A 15,369-nucleotide genomic window follows, 5' to 3' on the forward strand; every position below is an offset into this window, starting at 1 on the left:
ATCTGATCACTTTCACACACAGGATTAAAACACACAGGAAGATCCAAGTGAAACCCAGGCGATGATTTTCAGTCATTTTTTCGGGGATGGGGGGGGGGGGACTAACCTAAATCACCAATAAATTGACATTTCTCTGTGAATTATACACTGTTTCCCCCCCACTCCCCCCGGACTTGGACTTGTTGAACCAAAAATGAGACCCAGTTTGTGGGCAGTAATGAGAAACATCAGTCACTCTTGGGTTAAATGCACCGACCTTGGGGTCTCAGTGCCTGACCAATAACATGTTTGAGAGCAGTCCTGCTTTGTTTTTTTTCTGCAGGTTAGGGCTTGATTTAGAAAATCTATAATACTGTAATAATCCTTGCAATCGATAAAGCACCTTATCACGTCCTCGAGACATCTCAAAATGCTTCACTGGCTGCGCTGTCCAGTGAACTACTGACTGTGTGTTTTGTGGGTGAAGGGCGGCAGGCAATTAATTGGAATTATTGAGAAAGAATTACGCCACCTTTTCAAACCAAATCCACGGCTGTTTGTGGGGACGCTGCCGTGCACACAATTGGCTGCCGCGTTTCGCCCGCAAAAGATGCAGTCAATCCATTTCACAGTATATTCTGTGAAGCGCTTTGAGACGGCTCAACGACGCGATCAGGCGCTGTATCGAATGCCAGGATTATTGTTATAAACCCTGCATTGGAGAGCACTAGGACAGTGCGAAGAAGGCAGCTTTGATGTAGGAGAGAAGCTGTTCTGGAGAGTGTTTCTTGTGACTGATCCTGTGTCTGTGTGACCTCCTCTATGATGACAGGCAGCAATGCAAAGAGTGTGACGCAATGTCTACCCATGTACCGTTCCACCACCAGCAACAAGAGTCCAATCTGGAGCTTAGTCTAAAACAAGCTCGAGTTTGTCAATTGCACTTATTGGAAATGTTCCTCCAAGTAGGCTTTTGAAGCCAAATATATTTGACTTGAGCTAATTAAAAGAGGGGAGAATGATGGTGTGTGCGTGTGTGTGTGTGTTTTGAAGGATTCCTCTGAGTATGTTAAAAATTATGGATATTACTAAAACAAAAGTAATATATTCCAGAATCACAACTCTGGGGGGAAATTTTTTATTTTATTTTTGCAGGAGATTTAGATAAACATTGATCCATTCAGGCTCCCAGTTTAGAGAAAAAAATGCAGGCTTTTCAGTACAGAATTAAACCCTTAAGCCCATCTGTTGTGTTATTTCAGAGCCTGTCCGAATGTGGAATGGAAAGCTTGTGTCTATATCCATTCTGCCAGCTTAAAAATGACCAAAATGATGCTTTTGTCACAGAAACGCTCATCGCTGGGTTCTCTGCAATGCTACCCTTCCCATGACACACGTGCAATAGAAATATTACAGTCAAACCAGATGAAATTAACAAGACTATATAAGAATCCTTGCATTGGATAAAGCGCCTGATCACGTCATTGAGACGTCTCAAAGCGCTTCACAGCATATATTGTAAAGTGAATTGACTGTGTATTTTGTGGGCGAAACGCGGCAGCCAATTGCGCACAGCAGCGTCCCCACAAACAGTCGTGGATTGAGTGACCAATTTTTTTGGGAGGGATTATTGGAGGCAGATTTTGTGGCACGGTACTTTTCCGTACCTCCCCTGCTGTAATTGAATTTATGTTTGATTAGTTATTGAGTCTCTGAAAGCAAACTGTGGGTAATTTGAAAGGGAAACATTTTATCCATTTCCTAAGAAAAGTGGTGCTATAAAAGGAATGACAATCCTCAATGTATCACCGCATCACATCATTGAACCGTTTCAAAGTGCTTGACAGGATTTACTGTGAAGGGTAATTCACTGACAGAATATTTGTGGGCAAACTCAGCAGCCAATTTATTGAGAAATCCTCACTTTTCTGTCACGTATCACTTTTTAATTTAAATTTTAATTTCAGCGAATTTAATTTGTTTTCAAATTAAAATCGCTGAAATGTAATGTTACAATAATTCATTCCATAGGTAATCACTAAACGTATAATAAGAAATGTGTGATTTTACATGAAATTGATCAGATTTGGACTTATTATATCCCAAACTTTAAAGTGTAAAACATGACGTTTATTGATCAATATTTATATATAGATTACAATAATACAATAACAATCCCTGCATTCAGTATAATAGCACCTTATCACTTCATTGAGAAGTGTTAAAGCGCTTCACAGGATATATTGTGAAGTGATTTGACTGTGCATTTTGTTAATACAGGAGCCTTTCTGTAAGCAGTGAGTTTATTGTTCAACCATAATTGTTCACCAGATAAAAGCTCTATCTTTGCTGGCTAGATTTCCCCATGACATTCATGACTGTCTAGTCCAAATGGTGGGCAGTAAAGCTGTAGGTAAGCCATCCCTAGGTTTTTCAATCCTGTGTAACTGTACACCAGTAGTTCATGGTAACCACATTTCAATATCACTCAACCCGATGGGCAATGTCCTAGACACACTTTGAAGCCTTAGCTTAGACAGCATGACAAAAGTCATACAGAATTCCCTGCCTTACCATTCCCTGGGACATCATATAAATATTCTGTGGTACTGTGGCTCTGTAAGATAATTTTTGAAAACATGGATTAATTGTTCCCAAACATCGGACAGCTAGAAATAAATTACGGACGTAATGTACATTACAGTGTTGGCCTTGGACTATACACATCTCGAAATTACACGTGAACACGTTTTATTCTATTGGTAATACACAGCAACTTTAATTGTAATTTCAGATCCGCAATTTTATCTAATTGTATGCATTGTGATCCGTTTCAAACTACGTGCATCAGGATTAGTGTTGGAGTTACGATACAGATCTGGTGTGTGACAGGACTGCAGAAAGTACAACATTATACAGAGGATCAATAGCCTTCAGCTATGATTAGATAACTCCAGCACCAGCCATAGCAGTACTTTAGTGTTATTTTCTTTGAATAATGAGTCTCGTAAGATAATAATTTCCCAAAGAAACCAACCAAAATCTAGCTCCAGAATCTGAACTGTTTCCATCCCTGCAATTAGCTATTAGCACTACTTAAAAGCCTATCAGCTAAACAGCGTGCGTTCATCTCACAGGATATTACTAGCAATAATTTAACCTAGTGAGAGATATGGAAAAATAAAGTTTCCAATGAGAGTGTGAGAGAGAGAGAGAAAGCGCTGTGAGTGCATAGACTGAGATGTTGGAAGGGGCTACAGTTTGGTGAAATTTGGAAGACAATTGTGACGACGGACAGAGCCGGGGAGATGGAAGAACAATCTCTAGCTCATTCCATGAAGGGTAATTATATAAATGCAAGTTATTGTTGCTGCTGTTGATTTCACAGCCACAGATTGCTTAACCTAGAGTAGCGAGAACCTCACTGAGCCCACCTGGCTCACCTCCAATGAAGTGTTCCCAGACAATCAACAACAGCAACAACAACTTGCAGTTATACAGCGCCCTCAAGCAGGGTAGCGTCCCAGAGCGTTGACGGTGGCGGAGCATGACTCCCAGCCGGGGGGAGCTGACCGTAAGTGCGGTCTTCAGTCGTGACCTGACGATGGGGAAGGTAGGTGTTGGGGTGGGGGGGTGGGCGGTGAGCAGAGATTGAGGGAGAGGGTTCCAGAGTTTCAGGGCGTAGTAGCTGAAAGCACAGTGGAACGGAAAATGAGGGACAATCAGGAAGCCAGAGCCAGTTGAACGGAGGCAACAGGTGGTGGGTTGGGGAGAAAGCAAGTTGGAGAGGTAGGGTATGGACACCATAAGAATCCTTTGAATGGTTTCAGGTTTCAATGTCATAACCCACAGTAAGGATGGGATCTCTAACTCTTTATGCTGTCTGATCTGACCTCGCACAGCGGAGGCTAAGGCTGTTAGCAACTGGCAGCTGTTTATGCAGATGGATTGTAAATTTACATTACGTTGCACAAAGCTTTGCGGCCTTGGGGCCAACCTGTCATTCCTCGCTGGTGTTTCATCCTCTGACAACCCTGACACGCCAGCGCACCGTGAATCTTTCTTAATGAACCGAGTGGTTGGATGATGCTCTGACCTCCTGAGCCAGGCTCTTGCAACTTATTTCTCCAATTGAAAATCGGGTTGGTTGTGTCATTGCAACTCTTCGGCCTTTTTAACGCTCCCAGAAAACACCAAGGTCAATCGTGTGACACGTCTGTCCACATTACAGTTACCTCCAGCTGCACAGTGTATGTCACATAATAGACACACAACAACAGACTTGTGTATTACTATAGCTGAAATGCTCGCATAACAGCAATTTGAGCAAGCCATTTCTGCTCAAGGTTACGGAAAGGACCTTGTCTGAGTTTAATGCTATCCTGTCCTCTACATATCTTTCAGTGTACCTCGCTTAAACAGAGCAGGCGAATAGCACATTGTGTGATTGGTTTCCATTTGGAAACCCTGTTTTATGAAAGCTATTCTCCCACTGCATTCAACATCTAAGATTGTCTTTTAATAATGAGAAAAATAATCCTTGCATTTGATTTCGTGCATATTACGTCGTTCAACGACGACAACAACAACAGATTATATTTACGCTGCGTCTTTCATGTTGGGAGGATGTCCCAAGGTGCTGGACAGTCAGGGATTTGGAGCCGAGCTGGGGGTTGGAATCAGGAGGGGTGGAGGGCAGGGAGGGTAGGGGTAGGAGGGTAGCCGAAGGCACGATCAAAGAGGAGGGTCTTGAGCCGGGCCTTGAAGGCGGTGAGGGAAGGGAGCAAGGTGAAGGGACTGTGGGTTGGAGTTCCAAAGGATGGGGGCAGAGAGGCTGAAGGCCCGACCGGCAATGGTGTGGAGGGCCAGGTAGGGGACATGGAGCAGGCCAGAGCCTGCTGAGCGGAGGGTGCGGACAGGTCGAGACGCTCTGAGATGCTCTGAGCGCGCTTGGAGTGCAAATTGCTGTTGTTAGCAGGTCACAGAGGTAAGAAGGAGAAAGATCTTGGAGGGCTTTGAAGGTGAGGATAATGATTTTGAATTCTCAAAGCACTTCACAGGAAATACTGTAAAGTGTAGTGACTGTGTATTTTGTGGCCAAAACACAGCAGCCAATTGCGCACAGCAGCGTCCCACAAACAGCCATGGATTGAGTGACCAGTTGAAAATCATAGAGACTCCAGCAGTTCAGGATGAATGTTTTCCTCCATGAATCCCATACACAGTACGTGGGACAGACTCCCATCCAAACACATTCAGTAATAGACACGTTGAATAGATTGCTATCAAAATGATTAACTCCAAGGCAATGAATTCATTTCAAAGGAAGCTCCAGGAAACTACGATAGCGTTTTCAGTTTCTGTGGATAAGTTATAGATACTAAAAGCTCCAAAGGCACAATCCAACTTCAGTAATGCTGCCCACAGGAATGCGAACAGTTAGGTTAAAAACAAATGCAGATTGTTAAATGTTATCTTGGAGTTTTCGTCTGATTACCTTAGACGTCAATAGAACAATTCTCTTGTTTGAGGTTTTAGCTGTTATTCTTCTCTCTCACAAGATTTATTACACAGACATGAAATCCGAGTCCTTCAGGTGAAAGGGCCCTACAGTGTTCCATATATCGCGTTTTGCCCACAAATATACAGTCAATTAACTTTACAGTATATTCTGTGAAGCGCTTTGAGATGTCCAGAAGACGTGAAAAGCGCTATATCAAAAGTAAGGTTAATAATAATAATAATAATAATAGTGAAACGCTGGGTCTATCGTCTCACTGAGTGAGATTGACAATTTAGTGCCAAGTTCTGGGCAGCTTTATTTTGTGGGACGACGCTGCCAGGAATTGGATTGAGAATACTCAGCCTAATTTCAACCGCTGCGGAATTCCATTATTGAGGTCCGCACTGAGATTGCAAAGGAATTTTATTATTAATCCATAAATATATTACTGCTCAGCCAGAGAGAATGGCTTGGATTTTCAGCACGAGTTGAGGTTCCCCCACCCCACCCACCAAGTCAGGTGATCTGTTGCAACCTTGATCTGGAATCATACTTGTAAACAACTCTCTTCAAACCAACTTCCGTAATTGGTGGCTGGCAGAGGAATTTATAATCAGAACAAACTAACTAAATAAATAATGCTTACATAGAGTCCTGTAGCTCAGTGGTTAGAGCACTCGCCTTCCAAGTGAGACACCTGGGTTCAACTCCAGGCAGAGCGAAACCTTGGACAAGTTTCCTTACTCCACACAGAGCCTAATAATAATCCCTCCAAAACCAAAAACAATAATAAATTGGTCATTTTCAACCCACGACTGTTCGTGGGACGCTGCTGTGCGCAATTGGCTGCCGCGTTTCGCTCACAACTATACAGTCACTTCACTTTACAGCATATTCTGTGAAGCGCTTTGAGACGTCGAGAAGACGTGAAAAGCACTATATCAAATGCAAGGATTAGTATTATTTATTATTATTACATTTGATAGAGAACCTCACCGAGTTGACAAAATGTCTTAAAGCGCTTCACAGAATATACTATAAAGGGAATTGGCTTTATATTTTGCAGCCAATTGCACACAGCAGCATCCCAGAAACAGCCGTGGATTGAGTGACCAAATTGTTTTTTTCCTTTTGTAATGGGATTATTACCACAGGAAATTGACTAACATCCGGGTCCTACTTACTGCTAGGTTAACAGAGGGTGTGGAGTAAGGTAACTTGCCTAAGGTTTTGCCCTGCCCGGAAATCAAACCTGGATCCTCTCGCTTGTGAGACGAGTTCTCTAACCAATAAGTTTTTTGCATTTTGCGCACGGCAATGTCCCACAAACAGCCGTGAATATTTTTAATTATATCGGTGCCGTCTCTGTCATTTGGCAAGTCAAACACCATGCACAGAAATGCTTTGCATCATCACATCCCCAATGACAGTAATCAGAGGGAGAAATTGAACTGGAAGCAAAGTGGTGCCCAACAAGAACGAGAATGAGGCAGAGTGCAACAAGCACAAGTGAGGAAATATCTCAGAGACCCAAAATAGATAACTTCACTTTCCATGAAATGATTCAAGATTTTAAATTTAATTTTAATAGGAATTAATACAAGTGTGGACAGACCATTAACTCTCCACATTTTGTGATGGGAGTTGCTCCATGACTCCCACCAGATGAAAAATGAAGAGCAATTACTACGACTTAATTAGATAATTTTTCCTAAGTATTGCCACTTTTATACCTGAGTCATGTAGGTAATCGGAATAACTCTGCAAAAAGACAAAGAGAATATGTAACCAGATTGTCTGTCATCCTTCAAATAAAAACAGTTGGTCGGCAAGTTACTGCAGGAGGAGGGTTGTCACTGTCATTGGTGTTGTGCTTCAAGACCCCACCCAACTCACCCCACCATCACGAGGTCACCTTGCAGCCACTCTGCCCCATCTCCATCTCGCAGTCCCTCCGCCTTCTTCCCTCCCATCCCGCCTTTAAAGCCCATTCTAAGATCCATCTTTAAGACCGCACTTTCATTCCCTTCTCTCCTCACGCCGCTGGTGCAAAGTGAAACACTTTGAGACGTACTCCCAACGTGACATCCGCTGTATATAAATATAGGTTGTTGTTCTTATTAATACCCTCGAACGCGTTGTATTCGTTCCCCTGTAAGTTTCAGGAGAGAAGAGGAGAAATGGGGGCAAAAATAATAATAATAATCCTTGCATTTGATATAGTGCTTTTCACATCTTCTCGACGTCACAAAGCACTTCACAGAATATGCTGTAAAGTGAATTGACTTTATATTTGTGGGCGAAATGCGGCCAAAGGCGCACAGCAATGTCCCTGAAACAGTCGTGTATTGAAAATGACCAATTTATTATTGCTTTAGGGGGAATTATTATTAGGCTCTGTGTGGAGTGAGGAAACTTGCCCAAGGTTTGGCCCTCTGCCTGGAATTGAACCCCGGTCTCTCACTTGCAAAGCGAGTGCTCTAACCACTGAGCTACAGGACTCCACATTTTATTGGACCAACATAAGCTTATGTACAAAATCAGCTTCAGCCTCTTGAATGTGTACCACTGAGAGAGAGCTCCAACAGTCAACACTGGTTCTCATCCATATTCTGTCTTTGTCGTGTCGTTCACATGTCTGTTTAGTGGGAAGGGGAGGTGTAGGGGGAGGGGGAGGTGGGTGTGAGTGGGGGGGGTGATGGTGGTGTGGCGATGGGAGAATTCTTGTGAACAAGGCAACTGAGAAGCACAATGAAGGAGCTGTGGGTGAGTAGTCTCTGCTCTGGAGACTGAGAGGGGTCAGACCTTTCTAAGGGTAGCATTCAACATAGAGCTGAAGTGTCATCACCTCTACCTGTAACCGTTATTCTACATCATTCAAGCTTCTGTATGGAAGATGCTGCATATATAATCTAACATCTCTGTGATTATCTGTAGATCCTGTTAATTAAACATTCCAGTGGAAAGCTACCGACTGAGTCAGTCTCCATAATTACCATTCGTCTCGGAATCGGGACCAGAACTGTGACTTCTCTCTGAGAACGTACCCAATCCCATAGCGTTAATACAGTCTACTCTGGTACCTGAGCAGAGCAAGACAGTGGGGTAAAACCCGTCCACACCCAGGGGACAGATTCATAAACAATACCTGCTATAACAGAGTGTACCTGAATGTGGTATAGTCAGGAGCTGCACAATAATACATTTAAATAACATGTGCTTATGTATGGAGGTGAGGGGTGGCAACGCTGGAGAATGGAACACGTTTCCAGTCCTTGCACACTGTGCAACTATCAAAACCTTTTACAGAAACGTCTGTGAAGTTATTTGAGACCTTTTGATGTGATAAGGCTCTACATCAAGTACAATCATTATTATTTTTATTAATAATAATAATAAGTAGAGAGAATGGGGGCAAAAACACAAACTGGAAAAAAACAAAGTTATTTTTAAAATTATATTTATCGTTGATAACAAAATCATATTTGCATGGTGATATATGGAAAAGAAGGGATTCTGGTCCATATTCCTTCCTCATCCAAATTCACCAAACAAAAAGAATGAATGTGATCACTGTCTCAGCGCAGTTTGGAGAATGTCACTGCTCCAGATTATCTGACTTTTTGCCAATATAAAAAGATCCAACAGACTTTCTAAAATAACGCCTCGCGTGAAATGTTTTCAGAGCTTTCAAAATAATGGAGCTCAGAGGCAGAGCACAAACATATTTAAATTAATTTGAATAAACCTAAGCCAGAAGCAATCAGAATTACCCAATACCGGCACCTTAAGGCTATGGATTGCAATATGCTCTCTTCTCATTGAAGAGCAACAATGGGTGTAAAATGCCACTTTCAGTGATAATCATAAGCAATTTGGGATTAATTCAAGTACGGATCCGTGTCAAACGTCATCCTTATTTAATGAATGGCTCACTTTCTGACTACTTCCATGAGATTAATTAATGAATCTCGGGACAGTCTTTCATTAGCTTCCTCTCCCGGTTTACACTTATGTCTTATGGTATCACAAAAAAAGTTGTTTAATGAAAAGATTGTGATAGAGAGGGTATTCAGTGTCAGGGACAAAGTGAGTTATAATGAGGGCAGTGTTACAGAGGTGGTTTGTGAGATTTATTAATGAGGGATTCACAAACAATGTATACTATAAACAGAGACAACAGCGTACCTGAGTGTGATATAGTCAGAAGGTGCACGATAACACATCTAAATTTATATTTTTCTATGTATCGAGGTGAGGGGTGTCGATGCTGGAGAATGGAACACTTCTCCGCTATCAAAGCAATCTTAGGGCAACTACAGAAGGTTTAAATTCAGAATAGAACTCCATGCACTCATCCAAACAATGTACATTAATACCAGCCTCAGAAGAACATCCCTTAATGAATGCACTTAATGTGATTTTATTTTGGGTTTCCTACACTGGCTACTCTGGTGACCTTGATGAATGAGATTGTGAATCGATTTCCGACCTGTGTGGAATTATGTGCAGTCTTACACTGCATAGTAACTCTGATCAGACATGACAAACCTCAAGAACTCACGCTGAACCCTTATGGCCATGAAAGAGAGGAAATGAATTTTCATTCTATCAGAATCCAGCCTAGATCTGCAAAGTGAAAGGACATTGTTCTGATCCAGTATATCGCCCTGCCACACACTCAGCTCTATGCTAAATAACAACAAATTATAGATAGAATAGTTTGCTAAAGATTATTATAGTGCAGTTGAAGAGAATTTGTCGTTTTAGAGAGATACTTAGGTCTAATTTGCATGTGATACTTGCCCATGTGTAAACAATAACAGCAAGATTACATTTGTATAGCGTCTTTCATGTCGGGAGGACTTCCAAAGTAAATGTGTAAACATGTGTGTAAACATGTCTGCCTGTTCACGTGGATGTTAAAGATCCCGCAGGGCTATTGGAAAAGAGAAGGCAGTTTCTCTCTCTCTCCCGATGTCCTACCAGCAAGCCCTCCAAACAAAATTGGTCACTCATTTCAAGACCGATTGTGGGACACTGCTGTGAGCAGATTGGTTGCTGATTTGCCTCCAAAATATACAGTCACTGCACTTTCACAGTAAATCTTGTGAAGTGCTTTAAAATATCCTCCCAACGTGAAAGGTGTTGTACCAAATGCAATAATTATTATTTCGATGATAACTTGCCATCAACCGCCACATGGGCTCATGGATGAAGAATAACCGCTTTTGAGTCAATAAAGGTGTCAGTACCCGTCTATACACCCCAACACGAGTCACTACCATCAGCAGATGGGGAGAAATAATAAAAAGAATTGGAAAACAAGTGTATCTCTGTGTGTATATCATGGTCCAATAGACTCGATGAATAAATCTATAATTTATATGTTATCATTTCCTACCCACAGATACTGTTCCTTTACTTATAAATGACATTTATTTATAGGTCTTCTAATCATCCACTCATGTTAACAAGAAGCTTGGCGTTTTGTCTTTAACAAGATGTGTGGAGTCCATAGCCCTGCCAACACAAGCTCCATCTAATTGAAGTGACTGATTCCGGCAGCTTGTTTGCCACTGAACGATAGCCATGAAATATCTATCAGATGAGGTAATTAAGTAGAAAGAATCAAACTCAACAGGTCAACTATAGTTCCTCATGACTGAGAAATCAAGTCTTTTTCAGGTCCATTACTTCCTGCACTCACCAGATCTCTAAACGTTATAGAAAGAGTTTGGATTTTAAAACAAAATGATTTGTGACAGATGTTCCTCTCCTACTGGCCAATGAGCTTCTGGTGTCTGCCTGCCTCAACTGGCATCAACTGGCATCACTTTTGCCTTTGAGTCACAAGATTCTAGGTTCAAGTCCCGTGTCAGGGCTTTGAGCTCCTAAGCCAACCCAGCACAAAGCTTCCTCTTTGCAGTTCAATAGTTATTCCTTTATTTTAACGTTAGAAGAGTCTTGCCTCAGCACCAATGTGATATTTGCTGTCCTCAAACCAGCTGGGACCAGGGGAAAGGTGCAGCATTTAGTGCTGAATGCTGGAGATGGATTTATTGTAAAGTGTAGTGACTGTATATTTTGCAGGCAGACAATTTGTGCTCAGCAATGTCTCACAAACAGCCGTGGAGAGATTCATTAATTTTATATGGGGAATTGTTGGCCAGAACACAAGGAGAAACTGCTTTCTCTTTTTGAATAGTCCCATGGGATGTATAACGTCCACTTCAATAGGCAAATGGGACTTTGGCTTAATATCTCATCCAAAGAACAGCACTTCCAACAATGCAGCCCAAACAATCATGAATGAGGGACTGAATGTCTCTGGTTACATAATATTTAGATTGAAATTTGCCAGTGACGTGCAATTTGTTTTAAGTGATGAATAACCCACAGTAATGTATTTCTTTGTGACAAATATTGATGAAATATCTGGGTTGGAACTAATTGGATTGCAATCTCCCTAAACATTATTTTTTTGAAAAAAAGCAGAGAAATCTAATAGCAAAACAATCAGTAAATAGATCCTGAAATGCTGTGCTCTGGTGTCTTTATAAGCTTTTATTTTTGTCATAAACTAATTGACATTTAAGAATTGGAAAGTAACATAGTTGTCGAACCCATTCAATGCTTGAGCCTGGCTCGGTAACTTAATGAGAAATATTGTACTTAGTTCCATTGACTCCCTCAAAATGATGGCAACTACCTCATAAATCTTCTCCCTTGTCTTTCTAAGTACCCCAGAGTATAGCTTATCTGTTCCTGTAGATTTATTGTTTTTCAGCTCCTTGAGTACATATCTGGAACCTCCACTTTGCTAATGACTATTATTATTTACTCTTTAGGAAGAAAGATGTCTAGTTTGGACATAAAGGTGAATCAATGATCTCACCCAGTGAGCCATCCATTGCATTGGACAATCTCACTATAGAGAACTAATTACAAATTTCCAATGGCCCGAATTAGAAGTGAAGAATTATTGAAGTTCTAACCATCAGGTTCTGTACGAGTTCCTGCATCTGTTGTATTGTGGTCATTGAAAGTGTTTCCCTTTTTAAGCAGCTTAACCTATATGTTAATTGAGGGAACAATAAGCAGAGGAGTCAGACAGAGTTTGTTTGAACTTACATTCGTGATTGGTTTAACAAAATGCAGAACTGATTGCCAAAACACCGACAAGGAAAAATGACACAAGCATACCTCCACAATCATTATTACTGTTGCTTCTGTTCCGCTATTATTTTTAACCTTTTTTAAGTAATAAATAGAAAAGTGAGGCTTATATACTCCTACATAAATCCCATGTCAAAAATCCAATTAATTGCATACTCGTATCAGAATCAACAATCATAATTATTTCCCTCATTGGGTCAACCTTGGCAATTATTTGTATGATCTAATTATGTGTGCAAATCTTTAATGAATATGAAATTTATGTGCACAAAATGCCAGGAATTAGGAATCAAGTTAGACCCACACCATGGAAGCTCCTGTTTAACAGAGACACGGGAATAGATTTACAGAGATCGAGATCTCTTTGCAGGAATGGAAAGGATAAACGACGAGAGGGGAGATTGACAGGGGTGACATGATGCAGGCAGTACGCAAGTCTGGATTGAGTGCAACAACATCGAAACATTGTGGAACAATATACAGAATATCAACAGGAAGAAACTAACTGTTGAGATCCTTTGTAGATCATCAGGTGAAGAAGAGGCAATTAGGTAGTCAAACTGTTTGTGGGAATAGACATGAGCAGCTGGGGACTATCAACAATCTGCACACAAGACACAATCAGAACATACAGGCAGCAGTGCAGAATAATTGGCAATCAGGAGGAGAGAGAACAGACATGCGGGGAAGGGCACTGTGGAAGTTAGAGAAACAGGCAGGGAGGCAGGCAATGTTAGGGAAAGGGTGGCAGAAACTGATAGACCTGACAGGTAGACAGGTCGGCTGAACTTAATAGCAAAACAGTCCAGCAACCCACTGAGACAAAAGAAAGTATTACACTGAGCAACTTCACAACATCACAGCAACAATACAACATTTCCATCAGCTGTTCTGCTCACAATCCTACCAATGGTACAAAGCATTATCTTCTAAACACCAACTGGTGAATTTCAGTTCCTATAGAAACTAAAACAGCACATTCAAGAATGTATTCATCCATGGCAGAGGTGACTTAATATCAGTAATCAGGTCACAGACACTTCCATTTCTCCTTCGGTGTACTCAAATCTTCCGAGTTTCTAACAAGATATAGTGATGACATTGATGCGGACTTTAAATCTGAACATTTACATAAAGGAGGATAGGAAACACAATTAACAGTTCCATTCTGACGTTGTCAGCAATTACATCAGATGAGGCTTTGAAATCCACTTCAAACACTTAACACCTCAGTCGATATTTCCCTGTCTGAAGGGGGGGGGGGAGAGATAAAAGCAGCCCAGTTGGGCCAAAATACCTGTTTCCATGCCATATCATTCTGTGTATGCCAAGGGCACAAACCACCTTTGTGAAGCCAGAGGAAGATTTTAGGTGTCAGCCTGGCTCAATTGGTAGCACTCTCGGCTCTGAGTCAGAAGGTCAATCCCCATGTCAGGACTCTTGAGTTCACAGTCTAGGCTGTGAACAATATTCGGTGCTGTGGATGTGCTGTATTGTTGGAGGTGCTGGCCTTTGGATGAGATGTTAAACCCAGGGCCCTCTGTTCGTTCAGATGGATGTTAAAGATCCCACTATTCAAAAAGAGTAGGGAGTTCCTCCTGGCCAGCCACCAATCCGAAAAATAAAATTGGTCATTGACTACACTGATTGAGGGATTTTGTTGTGTGCAAATCGTCTGCCTACAAATACAGTAACTACACTTCACAGTAAAATCCAGTGAAGTGCTTTGAGTGGTCTTGACTGCATGATAGGACAGTGTATGAAAATGCAAGAATTATTAATATATATTATAAAATTTATTGAGAATGCAAAATTTATCCCAAGTGTAGCTAGCCTAAAGGGTTTGGCACTAATGCATAGTGCTGAATGTGAATCCACTGTGATCTAATTATAAGTAGATTATTTATTCCACCAACGTTATTGAACATTTAATGTTTATATGCACATAAAACTGTCCAATTACATTGTCTTCATCTGGTAACAATTTGCAGATTATAAACTTAAAAGAACTAAAGTATGGAAAATTAAAATGTATGTGGAGCAACTAAGGAATGTTATAATAAAATCATAAATCTTTGATGGATGAATCAGTAAATGTTCAGCAGCATTAATCATGTCTAGCTTGTCAAGAAGTGCTCAGGTATCACATTTCTGTATTTATTGCACAAGTTACAGTGCCTGTTGTTACCCAGAGGTCAGCTGTCGGTAATGTTATTAGCCGTTATATTTCAATTACATCAGCCAAAGTTTTCTGCGTGTACCAAATGTTGCATGAAATGGTGCCCAAGATAATATAAAAAACACAAGCAATTCCCAGTGTTGGAAAAGAAGCGTTCAATGAAATGACGTTTTAATACCTAGAAAAGAAAATAGCACAAGAGACTGCCGCTTCTCCTTGCTTTGTGCTCGAAGTTATTCGGTGGAAGTTATTTTTTTCTGTCTCCTTCCGTGCGTGCACCCACCTGGCTCGCTGCATGTGACTGGTCGAGATGCTGAATAAAGCATTTATTAGGTCTCTGCTCCTGCTGTTATGAATCAAACCCTTGGGGTTGTATTGATTGTTGGGTTGGGTTCATAACCGTTGCCTCTACTTTACTCAGGCTTTCCCATCTGGTTCTGAGTCCCCAGTCAGCTCAGCTTTGAGGTAGCATCCCAACCCGAATTTATAAATGTTAGTTGTTGAAATAAAGGAGCTACGTTAAACAATG

The sequence above is a fragment of the Callorhinchus milii genome, unplaced genomic scaffold (assembly GCF_018977255.1).
Source record: "Callorhinchus milii isolate IMCB2004 unplaced genomic scaffold, IMCB_Cmil_1.0 Scaffold13, whole genome shotgun sequence".
Taxonomy (NCBI): domain Eukaryota; kingdom Metazoa; phylum Chordata; class Chondrichthyes; order Chimaeriformes; family Callorhinchidae; genus Callorhinchus; species Callorhinchus milii.